General features: G+C 42.0%; 1 protein-coding gene across 5 annotated transcripts in view; it reads right to left on the bottom strand.

Annotated features, from left to right (window-relative positions):
- LOC139758426 (uncharacterized) overlaps positions 1–21,892 on the bottom strand; it is a 96,716-nt gene that overhangs the window by 47,959 nt on the left and 26,865 nt on the right. For all 5 annotated transcript variants that reach the window (XM_071679817.1, XM_071679816.1, XM_071679822.1 and 2 more), the window contains one exon: positions 1,723–1,900. The gene's annotated coding sequence lies outside the window, so the exon portion shown is untranslated. The remainder of the gene's footprint in view (positions 1–1,722; positions 1,901–21,892) is intronic.

A 21,892-nucleotide genomic window follows, 5' to 3' on the forward strand; every position in this document is an offset into this window, starting at 1 on the left:
CTGGTTACTCTAATGGACTGTAATCAGCACTGAGACAGAGGCAAGTGGGGCATCACTGAGCATGGTGTATCAGGCTGAGGGTGTTAACTTGTTAACCATTACAACACATGGATAGAAAACACTATTATCTTTAACATTTACCTGTTATACTGATATGAGAAGGCTACATCAGGAGTTTGTTTTCTGGTGAATATAGTATACCAAGTACAGGATAACAGGCTGACTTTTTACTGCTAGTACAGAATTGCACCTCATATTCTGTATATATAATATCTACATATCTGAGTGATGTAAATAGAACAATAACACAATGCCACTGGGCTGTAAATCATATTGTGAAGGAAGGAGGCAGGGTGGCTGTTTAGGAGTTTAAAAGTGGGGGTAGTGATGCTGGAAATGTAATCCTAATCTAATCACCATTCAGTGTTATGCTTCTACACCACTGTTAGAATGGTTAAGTAAGTGATTACTGTATAGACCACAGTAGTGAAAAATACGAATGATATAAAGATATAAGACCACCAACATCAAATGTTCATAGATATACAATTCAAAATATAAACATCAAGTTTTAATGGCATATACACACTAGAATTGTAACACGATGAGTTAACAGCACACAGAGACCATATTCTTTAGTTTCTTCATTAATGTTACACAGAGATCTAAACTTCAACTGGTCCCTGCTACCCATTGACCCTCTACCAGGTGATCCATTTACTTGGTGCTCATGATAGAATAAATCAAATAATGTAGATAAAAAACAAATATTAAAGATACCATGAGAAATAGTAGCCAATTGTTCAGCCAAGTGATATTCTGTCACAGTGATCATTTGCTTGTAAGTGGTGGTGCCATTAAGGCATATATGGTATATTATACAATAAGATGTCCATAAATAAATGAAATAAAGTACATAAAACACACACAAAAAAGGCTCATAAATGTACACCTTGAGACATCTGCGACCAATCCCTCAGAGGAGTGATTGTTCACATGCAAGAAGTAACATCCCCATGTCAGCCAGTCAAGTATACACGAGTTACAGTGGACATATAACCTTCATTCTTATGATGTAATAAAGTGTATAGCCTCACAAGTCTTTATGATCTAATAAAGTGTATAATCTCACAAGTTTACAATATGCTGTGAGTGGAAAGTACCCAAGAAAGGCTTGTCCTTCTGGAAAGAAGAGGAGCAGGAAAAGTATCGGAAGTAGTTAAAAGTTTTGAAAGATTCTGACACTGGACAACATGGTGCTGATATTAGCAGTTCCCTTGACTTGCTTGCTAAGTTGGTAAGAAAGATTTTTGAACAGCAGAGAAAATTAGACACAATGGTCATCTTTAAGTGAAACATAGATCACCTAAATCAGTGGTGAAATTATGGAGAATGGTGAGCAAGCATTCTCTAGATCCAGAGCAACTTCATGCATTGTATTACAAGTATATTTTTTTTCAATACTCACTGTAAGTGTACCTGCATTGTGCTGTGTGCTTCTATACATTTCATTGATTATTTCTATGCAAATTTGGTCAAGAAATTGATCTAAAAATGTAATTCCCCTTCATCCCAATGAATCTGAAGGAAAGATGTAATTCATCAATTAGTACCTCCAATAAGGAGTGTTTTCCAAGAATGTATCCCCAACATTAAGCATGTACCAGATATGTAATGATCACAACCTTAATATAGAAGGATGAGAATGTAAAAATATCAAACCTTTTGCCCTTAAGTAGTGGAGGTTATCATAAGGAGGCTTCCTCTGCAGGTGGCAGGAGTCACATCAAGTGTTATCTACACAAGCTCATTTTGAGCCTCTACCAATATTCTGATAATTGCATGGCTGGTAAGGGTCACCTTGGTCACTCTATACGTGCTTACTTCAGACTACAACTTTCTGGAAGCAATATCGAAGAGCAAATATATAAATAAACATGGAATATGTCAAAATATGTAAATATGTCGGTAACCATGCACACTGGTCTCATTATGAGTTTGAGTCATAAGGGTTACTCCCCCACTGTCCCTCCCACCCTTCAACACCCCTCATTACCTTCTAGGAGCAAATGTGGTTCTTTCTCCAACACTCTTCAATCTCTTTCTACAAAACGTCCCATTACCTTAAGCAAACCTCAACATGAAGTCCTTTTGTATTCAGATCTCACAATCACATCACAATGCCCTAATACCATTGGAGCAACATCAAACATGAATAACTGCATTCCACAAATGGAACAGTGGAAATTTATAAACATATGAATTATGTAAATATATGTAAATGTGTATATAACCATACACACTGATCTCATTATGAGTTTGTCATGAGGGTTACTCCCCCACTGTCCCCACCACCCTCCTCCCTTCCTCCAACACCCATCATCACCTTCTAGGAGCACTTACTTCTACAACACCCTTCAATCTCTTTCTACAAGACATCCCATTACTTTAGGCAAACCTTAAGTATGCAGCTCTCACAATCACATCACAATGCCCTAATACCACAGGAGCAACATCAAACATGCAACACTTCATTCCACAATTGGAATAATGGCCCATCCAGACCAGAATGTTCCACAGGATGGAGTAAACTCAGTCTCAAAGTCCAACCCATTAGACATACGTCCATCACAAACCACACTCCCCAGACAATCACGAGTCACACTCTCTCACTTACACTCTGGACATCAACCATCACTACAACACTACAAACATCGACTTCAATATATCCCAAGGCACTTCAGGCCCACAAGGCAATTATCATAAATAAGACACCAAGCAACCTATTACTCAACTTCCCTGCACTCTGCACATAAATGCACAAGCAACATCACAACACTTTATGACCTGTGGTCCTGTCTAATGGATGTGGCCACCTTCCTGAGTCCTGCAGGGGCCTTTTAAGGAGAGAAGGAACTCCTGGGGCAAGAAGAAAGTAAACATCCTTATAATATGAATATTTTTTGCTTTTTTCATACTTGAACACTGTTTTCAACTTTAGTGAGATAGCGCTGGAACACACAAAGAAAGCCCACATCTGCTCGCATCCATTCTCTCGCTGTCATGTGTAATGCATCAAAACCACAGCTCCCTACCAACAACCAGACCCCACAGACCTTTCCATGGTTTACCCCAGATACTTCACTTGCCCTGACTCAGCACTGACAGTACATTGAACCCTGAATACCACACTAATCCAGTCCACTCTATCATGCACACACTTTTCACCCTCCTGCATGTTCAGGCCCTGATCAATCAACATCATTTTTCACTCCATCTTTCCATTTCCAATTTGGTCTTCCTGTTCTCCTTGTTCCCTGCATTTCTGACACAAATATCCTCCTTGTCAACTTTTCCTCAATCATTCTCTCTATTTGTCCAAACCATTTCAGCACAACCTCTTCTGCTCACACAACCATACTCTTTTTATTACCATACACTGTCACCCTTTTCTCAGTCATTCTTTCCATATGTCCAAACCATTTCAGCACACCCTCTTCTCCTCTCTCAAAAATATTTTTTTCATTACCACACTTCTCTCTTACCCTTTCATTACTTACTTGATCACTCACCTTCCTCTGCCTGTTCATGTAATATTGTTGGGACTACTATTCCTTCAAATATATACATATACACACACAGATATATATTTATTTATTTATTCATTTTGCTTTGTCACTGTCTCCCGCATTAGCGAGGTAGCGCAAGGAAACAGACAAAAGAATGGCCCAACCCACCCACATACACATGTATATACATACACGTCCACACACGCAAATATACATACATATACATACATACAGACATATACATACATACACATGTACATAATTCATACTGTCTGCCTTTATTATTCCCCATCGCCACCCCACCACACATGAAATAAAAACCCCCTCCCCCCTCATGTGTGCGAGGTAGCACTAGGAAAAGACAATAAAGGCCACATTTGTTCACACTAACTCTCTAGCTGTCATGTAATAATGTACCAAAACCACAGCTCCCTTTCCACATCCAGGCCCCACAGAGTTTTCCATGGTTTACCCCAGACGCTTCACATGCCCTGGTTCAATCCACTGACATCACGTCAACCCTGGTATACCGCATCGTTCCAATTCACTCTATTCCTTGCATGCCTTTCACCCTCCTGCATGTTCAGGCCTCGATAACTCAAAATCTTTCTCACTCCCATCTTTCCACCTCCAATTTGGTCTACCACTTCTCGTTCAATCCACCTCTGACACATACATTCTCTTTGTCAATCTTTCCTCACTCATTCTCTCCATGTGACCAAACCATTTCAAAACACCCTCTTCTGCATTCTCAACCACACTCTTTTTATTACCACACGTCTCTTACCCTATTATTACTTACTCAATTAAACCACCTCACACCACATATTGTCCTCAAACATCTCATTTCCAACACATCCACCCTCTTCCGCACAACTCTATCTACAACCCATGCACCGCAACCATATAACATTGTTGGAACCACTATTCCTTCAAACATACCCATTTTTGCTTTCTGAGTAAATGTTCTCGACTTCCACACATTCTTCAATGCTCCCAGAACTTTCGCCCCCTCCCCCACCCTATGATTCACTTCCGCTTCCATGGTTCCATCCGCTGCCAGATCCACTCCCAGATATCTAAAACACTTTACTTCCTCCAGTTTTTTTTCATTCAAACTTACCTCCCAATTGACTTGACCTTCAACCTTACTGTACCTAATAACCTTGCTCTTATTCACATTTACTCTTACCTTTCTTCTTTCACACACTTTACCAGACTCAGTCACCAGCTTCTGCAGTTTCTCACATGAATCAGCCACCAGCGCTGTATCATCAGCGAACAACAACTGACTCACTTCCCAAGCTCTCTCATCCACAACAGACTGCATACTTCCCCCTCTTTCCAAAACTCTTGCATTCACCTCCCTAACAATCCAATCCATAAACAAATCAAACAACCATGGAGACATCACACACCCTTGCTGCAAACCTACATTCACTGAGAACCAATCACTTTCCTCTCTTCCTACATGTACACATGCCTTACATCCTTGAAAAAAAATTTTCACTGCTTCTAACAACTTGCCTCCCACACCATATATTCTTAATACCTTCCACAGAGCATCTCTATCAACTCTATCATATGCCTTCTCCAGATCCATAAATACTACATACAAATCCATTTGCTTTTCTAAGTATTTCTCACATACATTCTTCAAAGCAAACACCTGATCCACACATCCTCTACCACTTCTGAAACCACAATGCTCTTCCCCAATCTGATGCTCTGTACATGCCTTCACCCTCTCAATCAATACCCTCCCATATTATTTACCAGGAATACTCAACAAACTTATACCTCTGTAATTTGAGCACTCACTCTTATCCCCTTTGCTTTTGTACAATGGCACTATGCAAGCATTACGCCAATCCTCAGGCACCTCACCATGAATCATACATACATTAAATAACCTTACCAACCAATCAACAATACAGTCACCCCCGTTTTTAATAAATTCCACTGCAATACCATCCAAACCTGCTGCCTTGCTGGCTTTCATCTTCCATAAAGCTTTTACTACCTCTTCTCTGTTTACTAAATCATTTTCCCTAACCCTCTCACTTTGCACACCACCTCGACCAAAACACCCTATATCTGCCTCTCTATCATCAAACACATTCAACAAACCTTCAAAATACTCACTCCATCTCCTCACATCACCACTACTTGTTATCACCTCCTCATTAGCCCCCTTCACTGAAGTTCCCATTTGCTCCCTTGTCTTACGCACTTTATTTACCTCCTTCCAAAACATCTTTTTATTCTCCCTAAAATTTAATGATACTCTCTCACCCCAACTCTCATTTGCCCTCTTTTTCACCTCTTGCACATTTCTCTTGACCTCCTGCCTTTTTCTTTTATACATCTACCACTCATTTGCATTTTTTCCCTGCAAAAACTGTCCAAATGCCTCTCTCTTCTCTTTCACTAATAATCTTACTTCTTCATCCCACCACTCACTACCCTTTATAGTCACCCCACTTCCCACGCTTTTCATGCCACAAGCATCTTTTGCGCAAGCCATCACTGCTTCACTAAATACATCCCATTCCTCCCCCACTCCCCTTACATCCTTTTTTCTTACCTTTTTCCATTCTGTACTCAGTCTTCTCTCCTGGTACTTCATCACACAAGTCTCCTTCCCAAGCTCACTTACTCTCACCACTCTCTTCACCCCAACATTCTCTCTTCTTTTCTGAAAACCCCTACAAATCTTCACCTTCGCCTCTACAAGATAATGATGAGCCCTCCCTCCAGTTGCACCTCTCAGCACATTAACATGCAAAAGTCTCTCTTTCGTGCGCCTATCAGTTAACACGTAATCCAATAATGCTCTCTGGCCATCTCTCCTACTTACATACGTATACTTATGTATATCTCTCTTTTTAAACCAGGTATTCCCAATCACCAGTCCTTTTTCAGCACATAAATCTACAAGCTGTTCACCATATATATATATATATATATATATATATATATATATATATATATATGATACAGTGCTTGTGGCTGATTCATGTGAGAAACTGCAGAAGCTGGTGACTGAGTTTGGTAAAGTGTGTGAAAGAAGAGAGTTAAGAGTAAATGTGAATAAGAGCAAGGTAATTAGGTACAGTAGGGTTGAGGTTCAGGTCAATTGGGAGGTAAGTTTGAATGGAGAAAAACTGGAGGAAGTAAAGTGTTTTAGATATCTGGGAGTGGATCTGGCAGTGGATGGAACCATGGAAGCAGAAGTGGATCATAGGGTGGGGGAGGGGGCGAAAATCCTGGGAGCCTTGAAGAATGTGTGGAAGTCGAGAACATTATCTCGGAAAGCAAAAATGGGTATCTTTGAAGGAATAGTTCTTCCAACAATGTTGTATGATTGCGAGGTGTGGGCTATGGATAGAGTTGTGCGCAGGAGGATGGATGTGCTGGAAATGAGATGTTTGAGGACAATGTGTGGTGTGAGGTGGTTTGATCGAGTAAGTAACGTAAGGGTAAGAGAGATGTGTGAAAATAAAAAGAGCGTGGTTGAGAGAGCAGAAGAGGGTGTTTTGAAATGGTTTGGGCACATGGAGAGGATGAGTGAGGAAAGATTGACCAAGAGGATATATGTGTCGGAGGTGGAGGGAACGAGGAGAAGAGGGAGACCAAATTGGAGGTGGAAAGATGGAGTGAAAAAGATTTTGTGTGATCGGGGCCTGAACATGCAGGAGGGTGAAAGGAGGGCAAGGAATAGAGTGAATTGGAGCGATGTGGTATACCGGGGTTGACGTGCTGTCAGTGGATTGAATCAAGGCATGTGAAGCGTCTGGGGTAAACCATGGAAAGCTGTGTAGGTATGTATATTTGCGTGTGTGGACGTATGTATATACATGTGCATGGGGGGGGGGGGTTGGGCCATTTCTTTCGTCTGTTTCCTTGCGCTACCTCGCAAACGCGGGAGACAGCGACAAAGTATAATAAATAAATAAATAAATATATATATATGGATGGTATTGCAGTGGAATTTATTAAAAAAGGGGGTGACTGTATTATTGACTGGTTAGTAAGGTTATTTAATGTATGTATGACTCATGGGAAGGTGCCTGACGATTGGCGGAATGCGTGCATAGTGCCATTGTACAAAGGCAAAGGGGATAAGAGTGAGTGCTCAAATTACAGAGGTATAAGTTTGTTGAGTATTCCTGGTAAATTATATGGGAGGGTATTGATTGAGAGGGTGAAGGCATGTACAGAGCATCAGATTGGGGAAGAGCAGTGTGGTTTCAGAAGTGGTAGAGGATGTGTGGATCAGGTGTTTGCTTTGAAGAATGTATGTGAGAAATACTTAGAAAAGCAAATGGATTTGTATGTAGCATTTATGGATCTGGAGAAGGCATATGATAGAGTTGATAGAGATGCTCTGTGGAAGGTATTAAGAATATATGGTGTGGGAGGCAAGTTGTTAGAAGCGGTGAAAAGTTTTTATCGAGGATGTAAGGCATGTGTACGTGTAGGAAGAGAGGAAAGTGATTGGTTCTCAGTGAATGTAGGTTTGCGGCAGGGGTGTGTGATGTCTCCATGGTTGTTTAATTTGTTTATGGATGGGGTTGTTAGGGAGGTGAATGCAAGAGTTTTGGAAAGAGGGGCAAGTATGAAGTCTGTTGGGGATGAGAGAGCTTGGGAAGTGAGTCAGTTGTTGTTCGCTGATTATACAGCGCTGGTGGCTGATTCATGTGAGAAACTGCAGAAGCTGGTGACTGAGTTTGGTAAAGTGTGTGGAAGAAGAGAGTTAAGAGTAAATGTGAATAAGAGCAAGGTTATTAGGTACAGTAGGGTTGAGGGTCAAGTCAATTGGGAGGTGAGTTTGAATGGAGAAAAACTGGAGGAAGTGAAGTGTTTTAGATATCTGGGAGTGGATCTGGCAGCGGATGGAACCATGGAAGCGGAAGTGGATCATAGGGTGGGGGAGGGGGCGAAAATTCTGGGAGCCTTGAAGAATGTGTGGAAGTCGAGAACATTATCTCGGAAAGCAAAAATGGGTATCTTTTAAGGAATAGTGGTTCCAACAATGTTGTATGGTTGCGAAGCGTGGGCTATGGATAGAGTTGTGCGCAGGAGGATGGATGTGCTGGAAATGAGATGTTTGAGGACAATGTGTGGTGTGAGGTGGCTTGATCGAGTAAGTAACGTAAGGGTAAGAGAGATGTGTGGAAATAAAAAGAGCGTGGTTGAGAGAGCAGAAGAGGGTGTTTTGAAGTGGTTTGGGAACATGGAGAGAATGAGTGAGGAAAGATTGACCAAGAGGATATATGTGTCGGAGGTGGAGGGAACGAGGAAAAGAGGGAGACCAAATTGGAGGTGGAAAGATGGAGTGAAAAAGATTTTGTGTGATCGGGGCCTGAACATGCAGGAGGGTGAAAGGAGGGCAAGGAATAGAGTGAATTGGAGCAATGTGGTATACCGGGGTTGACGTGCTGTCAGTGGATTGAATCAAGGCATGTGAAGCGACTGGGGTAAACCATGGAAAGCTGTGTAGGTATGTATATTTGCGTGTGTGGACGTATGTATATACATGTGTATGGGGGGGGTTGGGCCATTTCTTTCGTCTGTTTCCTTGCGCTACCTCGCAAACGCGGGAGACAGCGACAAAGTATAATAAATATAAATAAATAAAATATATTTTATTTTTGTCGCTGTCTCCCGCGTTTGCGAGTTAGCGCAAGGAAACAGATGAAAGAAATGGCCCAACCCACCCCCATACACATGTATATACATACGTCCACACACGCAAATGTACATACCTACACAGCTTTCCATGGTTTACCCCAGACGCTTCACATGCCTTGATTCAATCCACTGACAGCACGTCAACCCCGGTATACCACATTGCTCCAATTCACTCTATTCCTTGCCCTCCTTTCACCCTCCTGCATGTTCAGGCCCCGATCACACAAAATCTTTTTCACTCCATCTTTCCACCTCCAATTTGGTCTCCCTCTTTTCCTCGTTCCCTCCACCTCCGACACATATATCCTCTTGGTCAATCTTTCCTCACTCATTCTCTCCATGTTCCCAAACCACTTCAAAACACCCTCTTCTGCTCTCTCAACCACGCTCTTTTTATTTCCACATATCTCTCTTACCCTTACGTTACTTACTCAATCAAACCACCTCACACCACACATTGTCCTCAAACATCTCATTTCCAGCACATCCATCCTCCTGCGCACAACTCTATCCATAGCCCACGCCTCGCAACCATACAACATTGTTGGGACCACTATTCCTTCAAACATACCCATTTTTGCTTTCCGAGATAATGTTCTCGACTTCCACACATTCTTCAAGGCTCCCAGAATTTTTGCCCCCTCCCCCACCCTATGATTCACTTCCGCTTCCATGGTTCCATCCGCTGCCAAATCCACTCCCAGATATCTAAAACACTTCACTTCCTCCAGTTTTTCTCCATTCAAACTTACCTCCCAATTGACTTGACCCTCAACCCTACTGTACCTAATAACCTTGCTCTTATTCACATTTACTCTTAACTTTCTTCTTTCACACACTTTACCAAACTCAGTCACAAGCTTCTGCAGTTTCTCACATGAATCAGCCACCAGCGCTGTATCATCAGCGAACAACAACTGACTCACTTCCCAAGCTCTCTCATCCACAACAGACTTCATACTTGCCCCTCTTTCCAAAACTCTTGCATTCACCTCCCTAACAACCCCATCCATAAACAAATTAAACAACCATGGAGACATCACACACCCCTGCCGCAAATCTACATTCACTGAGAACCAATCACTTTCCTCTCTTCCTACACGTACACATGCCTTACATCCTCGATAAAAACTTTTCACTGCTTCTAAGAACTTGCCTCACACACCATATAGTCTTAATACCTTCCACAGAGCATCTCTATCAACTCTATCGTGACTGTATTATTGACTGGTTGGTAAGGTTATTTAATGTATGTATGACTCATGGTGAGGTGCCTGAGGATTGGCGGAATGCGTGCATAGTGCCATTGTACAAAGTCAAAGGGAATAAGAGTGAGTGCTCAAATTTCAGAGGTATAAGTTTGTTGAGTATTCCTGGAAAATTATATGGGAGGGTATTGATTGAGAGGGTGAAGGCATGTACAGAGCATCAGATTGGGGAAGAGCAGTGTGGTTTCAGAAGTGGTAGAAGATGTGTGGATCAGGTGTTTGCTTTGAAGAATGTATGTGAGAAATACTTAGAAATGCAAATGGATTTGTATGTAGCATTTATGGATCTGGATATATATATATATATATATATATATATATATATATATATATATATATATATATATATATATATATATATATGAGAAGCGTGGGAGGTGGGTAGATTAGAAAGGGTAGTGAGTGTTGGGATGAAGAAGTAAGATTATTAGTGAAAGAGAAGAGGGAAGCATTTGGACAATTTTTGCAGGGAAATAATGCAAATGAGTGGGAGATGTATAAAAGAAAGAGGCAGGAGGTCAAGAGAAAAGAGGGCAAATGAGAGTTGGGGTGAGAGAGTATCATTAAATTTTAGAGAATAAAAAGATGTTTTGGAAGGAGGTAAATAAAGTTCGTAAGACAAGGGAAGAAATGGGAACTTCAGTGAAGGGGGCTAATGGGGAGGTGATAACAAGTAGTGGTGATGTGAGGAGATGGAGTGAGTATTTTGAAGGTTTGTTGAATGTGTTTGATGACAGAGAGGCAGATATAGGGTGTTTTGGTCGAGGTGGTGTGCAAAGTGAGAGGGTTAGGGAAAATGATTTGGTAAACAGAGAAGAGGTAGTAAAAGCTTTGCAGAAGATGAAAGCCAGCAAGGCAGCGGGTTTGGATGGTATTGCAGTGGAATTTATTAAAAAAGGGGGTGACTGTATTGTTGACTGGTTGGTAAAGTTATTTAATATATGCATGATTCATGGTGAGGTGCCTGAGGATTGGCAGAATGCTTGCATAGTGTTATTGTGAGTGCTCAAATTACAGAGGTATAAGTTTGTTGAGTATTCCTGGAAAATTATATGGGAGGGTATTGATCGAGAGGGTGATAGCATGCACAGAGCATCAGATTGGGGAAGAGGAGTGTGGTTTCAGAAGTGGTAGAGGATGTGTGGATCAGATGTTTGCTTTGAAGAATGTATGTGAGAAATACTTAGAAAAGCAAATGGATTTGTATGTAGAATTTATGGATCTTTAGAAGGCATATGATAGAGTTGATAAGAGATACTCTGTGGAAGGTATTAAGAATATATGGTATGGGAGGCAATTTCTTAGAAGCAGTGAAAACTTTTTATCGAAGATGTAAGATATGTGTACATGTAGTTAGAGAGGAAAGTGATTGGTTCTCAGTGAATGTAGGTTTGCGGCAGGGGTGTGTGATGTCTCCATGGTTGTTTAATTTGTTTATGGATACGGTTGTTAGGGACGTGAATGCAAGAGTTTTGGAATAAGGGGCAAGTATGCAGTCTGTTGTGGATGAGAGAGCTTGGGAAGTGAGTCAGTTGTTGTTTGCTGATGATACAGCGCTGGTGGCTGATTCATTTGAGAAACTGCAGAAGCTGGTGACTGAGTTTAGTAAAGTGTGTGAAAGAAGAAAGTTGAGAGTAAATGTGAATAAGAGCAAGGTTATTAGGTACAGTAGGGTTGAGGGTCAAGTCAATTGGGAGGTAAGTTTGAATGGAGAAAAACTGGAGGAAGTGAAGTGTTTTAGATATCTGGGAGTGGATTTGGCAGCGGATGGAAGCATGGAAGCGGAAGTGAATCATAGGGTGGGGGAGGGGGCGAAAATTCTGGGAGCCTTGAAGAATGTGTGGAAGTCAAGAACATTATCTCGGAAAGCAAAAATGGGTATGTTTGAAGGAATAGTGGTTCCAACAATGTTGTATGGTTGCACGGCATGGGCTATGGATAGAGTTGTGCGCAGGAGGGTGGATGTGCTGGAAATGAGATCTTTGAGGACAATATGTGGTGTGAGGTGGTTTGATCGAGTAAGTAATAATAGGGTAAGAGAGAAGTATGGTAATAAGAAGAGTGTGGTTGAGAGAGCAGAAGAGGGTGTTTTGAAATGGTTTGGTCACATGGAGAGAATGAGTGAGGAAAGATTGACCAAGAGGATATATGTGTCAGAGGTGGAGGGAATGAGGAGAAGTGTGAGACCAAATTGGAGGTGGAAAGATGGAGTGAAAAAGATTTTGAGTCATCGGGGCCTGAACATGCAGGAGGTTGAAAGGTGCGCATGGAACAGTGAATTGGAACGATGTGGTACACCAGGGTCGACGTGCTGTCAATGGATTGAACCAGGGCATGGGAAGCATCTGGGGTAAACCATGGAAAGTTCTGTGGGGCCTGGATGTGGAAAGGGAGCTGTGGTTTCGGTGCATTATTACATGACAGCTAGAGAGTTAGTGTGAACGAATGGTGCCTTTGTTCTCTTTTCCTAGCGCTACCTCGCACACATGAGCGGGGGAGGGGGTTGTTGTTTCATGTGTGGCAAGATGGTGATAGGAATGAATAAAGGCAGACAGTATGAATTATGTACAACTGTATATATGTATATGTTTGTGTGTGTATATATATGTATACGTTGAGATGTATAGGTATGTATATTTGCGTGTGTAGATGTGTATGTATATACATGTGTATGTGGGTGGGTTGGGCCATTCTTTCATCTGTTTCCTTGCGCTATCTTGCTAATGCTGGAGACAGCGACAAAGCAAAAGAGAAAAAAAAAAAGAGGGCAAATGAGAGTTGGGGTGAGAGAGTATCAATGAATTTTAGGGAGAATAAAAAGATGTTCTGGAAGGAGGTAAATAAAGTGCGTAAGACAAGGGATCAAATGGGAACTTCAATGAAGGGGGCTAATAGGGAGGTGATAACAAGTAGTGGTGATGTGAGGAGATGGAGTGAGTATTTTGAAGGTTTGTTGAATGTGTTTGATGATAGAGTGGCAGATATGGGGTGTTTGGTCGAGGTGGTGTGCAAAGTGAGAGGGTTAGGGAAAATGATTTGGTAAACAGAGAAGAGGTAGTAAAAGCTTTGCGGAAGATGAAAGCCGGCAAGGCAGCAGGTTTGGATGGTATTGCAGTGGAATTTATCAAAAAAGGGGGTGACTGTATTATTGACTGGTTGGTAAGCTTATTTCATGCATGTATGATTCATGGTGAGGTGCCTGAGGATTGGCAGAATGCGTGCATAGTGCCATTGTACAAAGGCAAAGGGGATAAGAGTGAGTGCTCAAATTACAGAGGTATAAGTTTGTTGAGTATTCCTGGTAAAGTATATGGGAGGGTATTGACTGAGAGGGTGAAGGCAAGTACAGAGCATCAGATTGGGCAAGAGCAGTGTGGTTTCAGAAGTGGTAGAGGATGTGCATATCAGGTGTTTGTATTGAAGAATGTATGTGAGAAATACTTAGAAAAGCAAATGGATTTGTATGTAGCATTTATGGATCTGGAGAAGGCATATGATAGAGTTGATAGAGATGCTCTGTGGAAGGTATTAAGAATATATGGTGTGGGAGGCAAGTTCTTTGAAGCAGTGAAAAGTTTTTATCGAGGATGTAAGGCATGTGTACGTGTAGGAAGAGAGGAAAGTGATTGGTTCTCAGTGAATGTAGGTTTGCGGCAGGGGTGTGTGATGTCTCCATGGTTATTCAATTGTTTATGGATGGGGTTGTTAGGGAGCTGAATGCAAGAGGTTTGGAAAGAGGGGCAAGTATGAAGCCTATTGGGGATGAGAGAGCTTGGGAAGTGAGTCAGTTGTTGTTTGCTGATGATACAGCACTGGTGGCTGATTCATGTGAGAAACTGCAGAAGCTGGTGACTGAGTTTGGTAAAGTGTGTGAAAGAAGAAAGTTAAGAGTAAATGTGAAAAAGAGCAAGGTTATTAGGTACAGTAGGGTTGAGGGTCAAGTCAACTGGGAGGTTAGTTTGAATGGAGAAAAACTGGAGGAAGTAAAGTGTTTTAGATATCTGGGAGTGGATCTGGCAGCGGAAGTGAATCATTGGGTGGGGGAGGGGGCAAAAATCCTGGGAGCCTTGAAGAATGTGTGGAAGTCTCTGAAAGCAAAAATGGGTATGTTTGAAGGAATAGTGGTTCCAACAATGTTGTATGGTTGCGAGGCGTAGGCTATGGATAGAGTTGTGCGCAGGAGGGTGGATGTGCTGGAAATGGGATGTTTGAGGACAATATGTGGTGTGAGGTGGTTTGAGCGAGTAAGTAATAATAGGGTAAGAGAGATGTGTGGAAATAAAAAGAGCGTGGTTGAGAGAGCAGAAGAGGGTGTTTTGAAATGGTTTGGGCACATGGAGAGAATGAGTGAGGAAAGATTGACCAAGAGGATATATGTGTCAGAGGTGGAGGGAACGAGAAGTGGGAGACCAAATTGGAGGTGGAAAGATGGAGTGAAAAAGATTTTGAGTGATCGGGGCATGAACATTCAGGAGGGTGAAAGGTGTGCAAGGAATAGAGTGAATTGGATCAATGTGGTATACCGGGGTTGACGTGCTGTCAATGGATTGAATCAGGGCATGTGAAGCGTCTGGGGCAAACCATGGAAAGTTCTGTGGGGCCTGGATGTGGAAAGGGAGCTGTGGTTTCGGGCATTATTGCATGACAGCCAGAGATTGAGTGTGAACGAATGGGGCCTTTGTTGTCTTTTCCTAGCGCTACCTCGCACACATGAGGGGGGAGGGGGATGTTATTCCATGTGTGGCGAGGTGGCGATGGGAATGAATAAAGGCAGACAGTGTGAATTGTGTGCATGTGTATATATGTATGTGTGTGTGTGTGTATATATATGTGTACATTGAGATGTATGGGTATGTATATTTGCGTGTGTGGAAGTGTATGTATATACATGTGTATGGGGGTGGGTTGAGCCATTTCTTTCGTCTGTTCCCTTGTGCTACCTCACAACACGGGAGACAGCGACAAAGTAAAATAATAATAATATATATATATATATATATATATATATATATGTTATCCCTGGGGATAGGGGAGAAAGAATACTTCCCACGTATTCCCTGCGTGTCGTAGAAGGCGACTAAAAGGGGAGGGAGCGGGGGGCTGGAAATCCTCCCCTCTCAATTTTTTTTTAATTTTCCAAAAGAAGGAACAGAGAAGGGGGCCAGGTGAGGATATTCCCTCAGTGACCCAGTTCTCTGTTCTTAACGCTACCTCGCTAATGCGGGAAATGGCGAATAGTTTGAAAAAAAAAAAAAAAAAAAAAATATATATATATATATATATATATATATATATATATATTTATATATATATATATATATATATATATATATATATATATATATATATATATATATATATATATATTCTTTACACTAAGTCACTCTCCTACATTAGTGAGGTAGTGCAAGGAAACAGACAAAACAATGGCCGAACCCACCCACATACACATGTATATACATAAATGCCCACACACACACATATGCACACCTATACATTTCAACATATACATACATATACATACATATGTGCTGCCTTCATCCGTTCCTGTTGCTACCCAGCCACACACGAAAATGGCACCCCCCTCCCCGCATGCACATGAAGCAGTGCTAGGAAAAGACAACAAAGGCCACATTCTTTCACACTCAGTCTCTAGCTGTCATGTGTAATGCACCAAAACCACAGCTCCCTTTCCACATCCAGGCCCCACAAAACTTTCCATGGTTTATCCCAGACACTTCACATACCCTGGTTCAATCCACTGACAACATGTTGACCCCGGTATAACACATCATTCCAGTTCACTTTATTTCTTGCACCCCATTCACCCTCCTGTACGTTCAGGCCCTGATCACTCAAAATCCTTTTCACTCCATCCTTCCACCTCCAATTTGGTCTCCCACTTCATTATTCTTTATATTTGATCACCATATCCCACTTCAGCGAGGTAGCACCAGGAAACAAATGAAGAAAGACCCATCCACTCATATACACATATATACATACATACTTATACATGCACATATACATATACACATATGCATACACACACAACCATATACATATACACATATACATACACACATAGCCATCTACATATATACCCATGTACACATTCTTACTTGCTTGCTTTCATCCATTCCTGCACCACCCAACCCCACAGGAAACAACATTGCCACCTCTTGCATCAGCAGGGTAGAGCCAGGAAAAGACAAAAAAGGCCACATTCGTTTACACTCAGTCTCTAATTGTCATGTGTATTGCAATGAAACCACAACTCCCTTCCTCACCACCCCAAGGATAAACAAATTAAACAACCATGGTGATATCACACACCCCTACCTCAGAACAACCCTCACTGGGAACCAATCGCTCTCCTCTCTTCCTAATTGTACAAATGCCTTGATAAAAACTTCTTACTGCTTCTAGCAGCTTACCTCCCACACCGCATATTCTTAAGATCTCCCAAAATGCATCTCTATCAACCCTATCATAAGACCTCTCCAGAACCATAAATGCCACATACAAATTCATCAAAGCAAACACCTGATCCATCCATCCTCTACCGCTTCTAAAACAACACTGATCTTCCCCAATCTGATGCTCTGTACATGCCTTCACCCTCTAAATCAATACCATCCCATACATTTTACCAGATATGCTCAATAAACTTATGCCTCTGTGGTTTGAACACTCATCTTTATCCCCTTAGCCTTTATAAAATGGTACTATACATGCATTCTGCCAATTCTCAGGCACTTCACCATGATCCAAATATATTAAGCAATTGGGGTCTGAAAATACAGGAGGGTGAGAGGCGTGCAAGGAAGGAATAAAGTGAATGGGAACGACGTGGTATACCAGGGTTGACATTCTGTCACTGGACTGAACCAGGGCATGTGAAACATCTGGGGTAAACCATGGAAAGGCTGTGGGGCCTGGATGTGGATAGGGAGCTGTGGTTTCAGTGCATTTCACATGACAGCAAGAGACTGAGCGTGTACGAAGTGGCCTTTTCTGTCTGTTCTCCTGGTGCTACCTTGTTGAAGCAGAGGGTTGCGATGTTATTTCCTGTGGGGCTGGGTAGCAACAGGAATGGATGAAGGCAAGCAAGTATGAATATGTATATGTGTATATATGAATATGTCTGTGCATGTGTATGTATGTATATATTGATAAGTAAATGTCTGTACATGAGCATGGATGGGCTATTCTTTGTCTGTTTCCTGGCTCTACCTTGCTGACAAGGGAAACGACGATTAACTAATATATATATATATATATATATTTTTTTTTTTTTTTTTTTTTTTTTTATACTTTGTCGCTGTCTCCCGCGCCTGCGAGGTAGCGCAAGGAAACAGACGAAAGAAATGGCCCAACCCCCCCATACACATGTATATACACACGTCCACACACGCAAATATACATACCTACACAGCTTTCCATGGCTTACCCCAGACACTTCACATGCCTTGATTCAATCCACTGACAGCACGTCAACCCCGGTATACCACATCGCTCCAATTCACTCTATTCCTTGCCCTCCTTTCACCCTCCTGCATGTTCAGGCCCCGATCACACAAAATCTTTTTCACTCCATCTTTCCACCTCCAATTTGGTCTCCCTCTTCTCCTTGTTCCCTCCACCTCCGACACATATATCCTCTTGGTCAATCTCTCCTCACTCATTCTCTCCATGTGCCCAAACCACTTCAAAACACCCTCTTCTGCTCTCTCAACCACGCTCTTTTTATTTCCACACATCTCTCTTACCCTTACGTTACTCACTCGATCAAACCACCTCACACCACACATTGTCCTCAAACATCTCATTTCCAGCACATCCATCCTCCTGCGCACAACTCTATCCATAGCCCACGCCTCGCAACCATACAACATTGTTGGAACCACTATTCCTTCAAACATACCCATTTTTGCTTTCCGAGATAATGTTCTCGACTTCCACACATTCTTCAAGGCCCCCAGGATTTTCGCCCCCTCCCCCACCCTATGATCCACTTCCGCTTCCATGGTTCCATCCGCTGCCAGATCCACTCCCAGATATCTAAAACACTTCACTTCCTCCAGTTTTTCTCCATTCAAACTCACCTCCCAATTGACTTGACCCTCAACCCTACTGTACCTAATGACCTTGCTCTTATTCACATTTACTCTTAACTTTCTTCTTCCACACACTTTACCAAACTCAGTCACCAGCTTCTGCAGTTTCTCACATGAATCAGCCACCAGCGCTGTATCATCAGCGAACAACAACTGACTCACTTCCCAAGCTCTCTCATCCCCAACAGACTTCATACTTGCCCCTCTTTCCAAAACTCTTGCATTTACCTCCCTAACAACCCCATCCATAAACAAATTAAACAACCATGGAGACATCACACACCCCTGCCGCAAACCTACATTCACTGAGAACCAATCACTTTCCTCTCTTCCTACACGTACACATGACTTACATCCTCGATAAAAACTTTTCACTGCTTCTAACAACTTTCCTCCCACACCATATATTCTTAATACCTTCCACAGAGCATCTCTATCAACTCTATCATATGCCTTCTCCAGATCCATAAATGCTACATACAAATCCATTTGCTTTTCTAAGTATTTCTCACATACATTCTTCAAAGCAAACACCTGATCCACACATCCTCTACCACTTGTGAAACCACACTGCTCTTCCCCAATCTGATGCTCTGTACATGCCTTCACCCTCTCAATCAATACCCTCCCATATAATTTACCAGGAATACTCAACAAACTTATACCTCTGTAATTTGAGCACTCACTCTTATCCCCTTTGCCTTTGTACAATGGCACTATGCACGCATTCCGCCAATCCTCAGGCACCTCACCATGAGTCATACATACATTAAATAACCTTACCAACCAGTCAACAATACAGTCACCCCCTTTTCTAATAAATTCCACTGCAATACCATCCAAACCTGCTGCCTTGCCGGCTTTCATCTTCCGCAAAGCTTTCACTACCTCTTCTCTGTTTACCAAATCATTTTCCCTAACCCTCTCACTTTGCACACCACCTCGACCAAAACACCCTATATCTGCCACTCTATCATCAAACACATTCAACAAACCTTCAAAATACTCACTCCATCTCCTTCTCACATCACCACTACTTGTTATCACCTCCCCATTTGCGCCCTTCACTGAAGTTCCCATTTGCTCCCTTGTCTTACGCACTTTATTTACCTCCTTCCAGAACATCTTTTTATTCTCCCTAAAATTTAATATATATATATATATATATATATATATATATATATATATATATATATATATATATATATATTTTTTTTTTTTTTTTTTTTTGCCGCTGTCTCCCGCGTTTGCGAGGTAGCGCAAGGAAACAGACGAAAGAAATGGCCCAACCCACCCCCATACACATGTATATACACACGTCCCCACACGCAAATACACATACCTACACAGCTTTCCATGGTTTACCCCAGACGCTTCACATGCCCTGATTCAATACACTGACAGCACGTCAACCCCGGTATACCACATTGCTCCAATTCACTCTATTCCTTGCCCTCCTTTCACCCTCCTGCATGTTCAGGCCCCGATCACACAAAATCTTTTTCACTCCATCTTTCCACCTCCAATTTGGTCTCCCTCTTCTCCTCGTTCCCTCCACCTCCGTCACATATATTCTCTTGGTCAATCTTTCCTCACTCATTCTCTCCATGTGCCTGAACCATTTCAAAACACCCTCTTCTGCTCTCTCAACCACGCTCTTTTTATTTCCACATATCTCTCTTACCCTTACGTTACTTACTCAATCAAACCACCTCACACCACACATTGTCCTCAAACATCTCATTTCCAGCACATCCATCCTCCTGCGCACAACTCTATCCATAGCCCACGCCTCGCAACCATACAACATTGTTGGAACCACTATTCCTTCAAACATACCCATTTTTGCTTTCCGAGATAATTTTCTCGACTTCCACACATTCTTCAAGGCCCCCAGAATTTTCGCCCCCTCCCCCACCCTATGATCCACTTCAGCTTTCATGGTTCCATCTGCTGTCAGATCCACTCCCAGATATCTAAAACACTTCACTTCCTCCAGTTTTTCTCCATTCAAACTCACCTCCCAATTGACTTGACCCTCAACCCTACTGTACCTAATAACCTTGCTCTTATTCACATTTACTCTTAACTTTCTTCTTCCACACACTTTACCAAACTCAGTCACCAGCTTCTGCAGTTTCTCACATGAATCAGCCACCAGCGCTGTATCATCAGCGAACAACAACTGACTCACTTCCCAAGCTCTCTCATCCCCAACAGACTTCATACTTGCCCCTCTTTCCAAAACTCTTGCATTCACCTCCCTAACAACCCCATCCATAAACAAATTAAACAACCATGGAGACATCACACACCCCTGCCGCAAACCTACATTCACTGACAACCAATCACTTTCCTCTCTTCCTACACGTACACATGCCTTACATCATCGATAAAAACTTTTCACTGCTTCTAACAACTTTCCTCCCACACCATATATTCTTAATACCTTCCACAGAGCATCTCTATCAACTCTATGATATGCCTTCTCCAGATCCATAAATGCTACATACAAATCCATTTGCTTTTCTAAGTATTTCTCACATACATTCTTCAAAGCAAACACCTGATCCACACATCCTCTACCACTTCTGAAACCACACTGCTCTTCCCCAATCTGATGCTCTGTACATGCCTTCACCCTCTCAATCAATACCCTCCCATATAATTTACCAGGAATACTCAACAAACTTATACCTCTGTAATTTGAGCACTCACTCTTATCCCCTTTGCCTTTGTACAATGGCACTATGCACGCATTCCGCCAATCCTCAGGCACCTCACCATGAGTCATACATACATTAAATAACCTTACCAACCAGTCAACAATACAGTCACCCCCTTTTTTAATAAATTCCACTGCAATACCATCCAAACCTGCTGCCTTGCCGGCTTTCATCTTCCGCAAAGCTTTCACTACCTCTTCTCTGTTTACCAAATCATTTTCCCTAACCCTCTCACTTTGCACACCACCTCGACCAAAACACCCTACATCTGCCACTCCATCATCAAACACATTCAACAAACCTTCAAAATACTCACTCCATCTCCTTCTCACATCACCACTACTTGTTATCACCTCCCCATTTGCGCCCTTCACTGAAGTTCCCATTTGCTCCCTTGTCTTACGCACTTTATTTACCTCCTTCCAGAACATCTTTTTATTCTCCCTAAAATTTAATGATACTCTCTCACCCCAACTCTCATTTGCCCTTTTTTTCACCTCTTGCACCTTTCT

Source organism: Panulirus ornatus, chromosome 30 (genome assembly GCF_036320965.1).
Source record: "Panulirus ornatus isolate Po-2019 chromosome 30, ASM3632096v1, whole genome shotgun sequence".
NCBI classification, from domain to species: domain Eukaryota; kingdom Metazoa; phylum Arthropoda; class Malacostraca; order Decapoda; family Palinuridae; genus Panulirus; species Panulirus ornatus.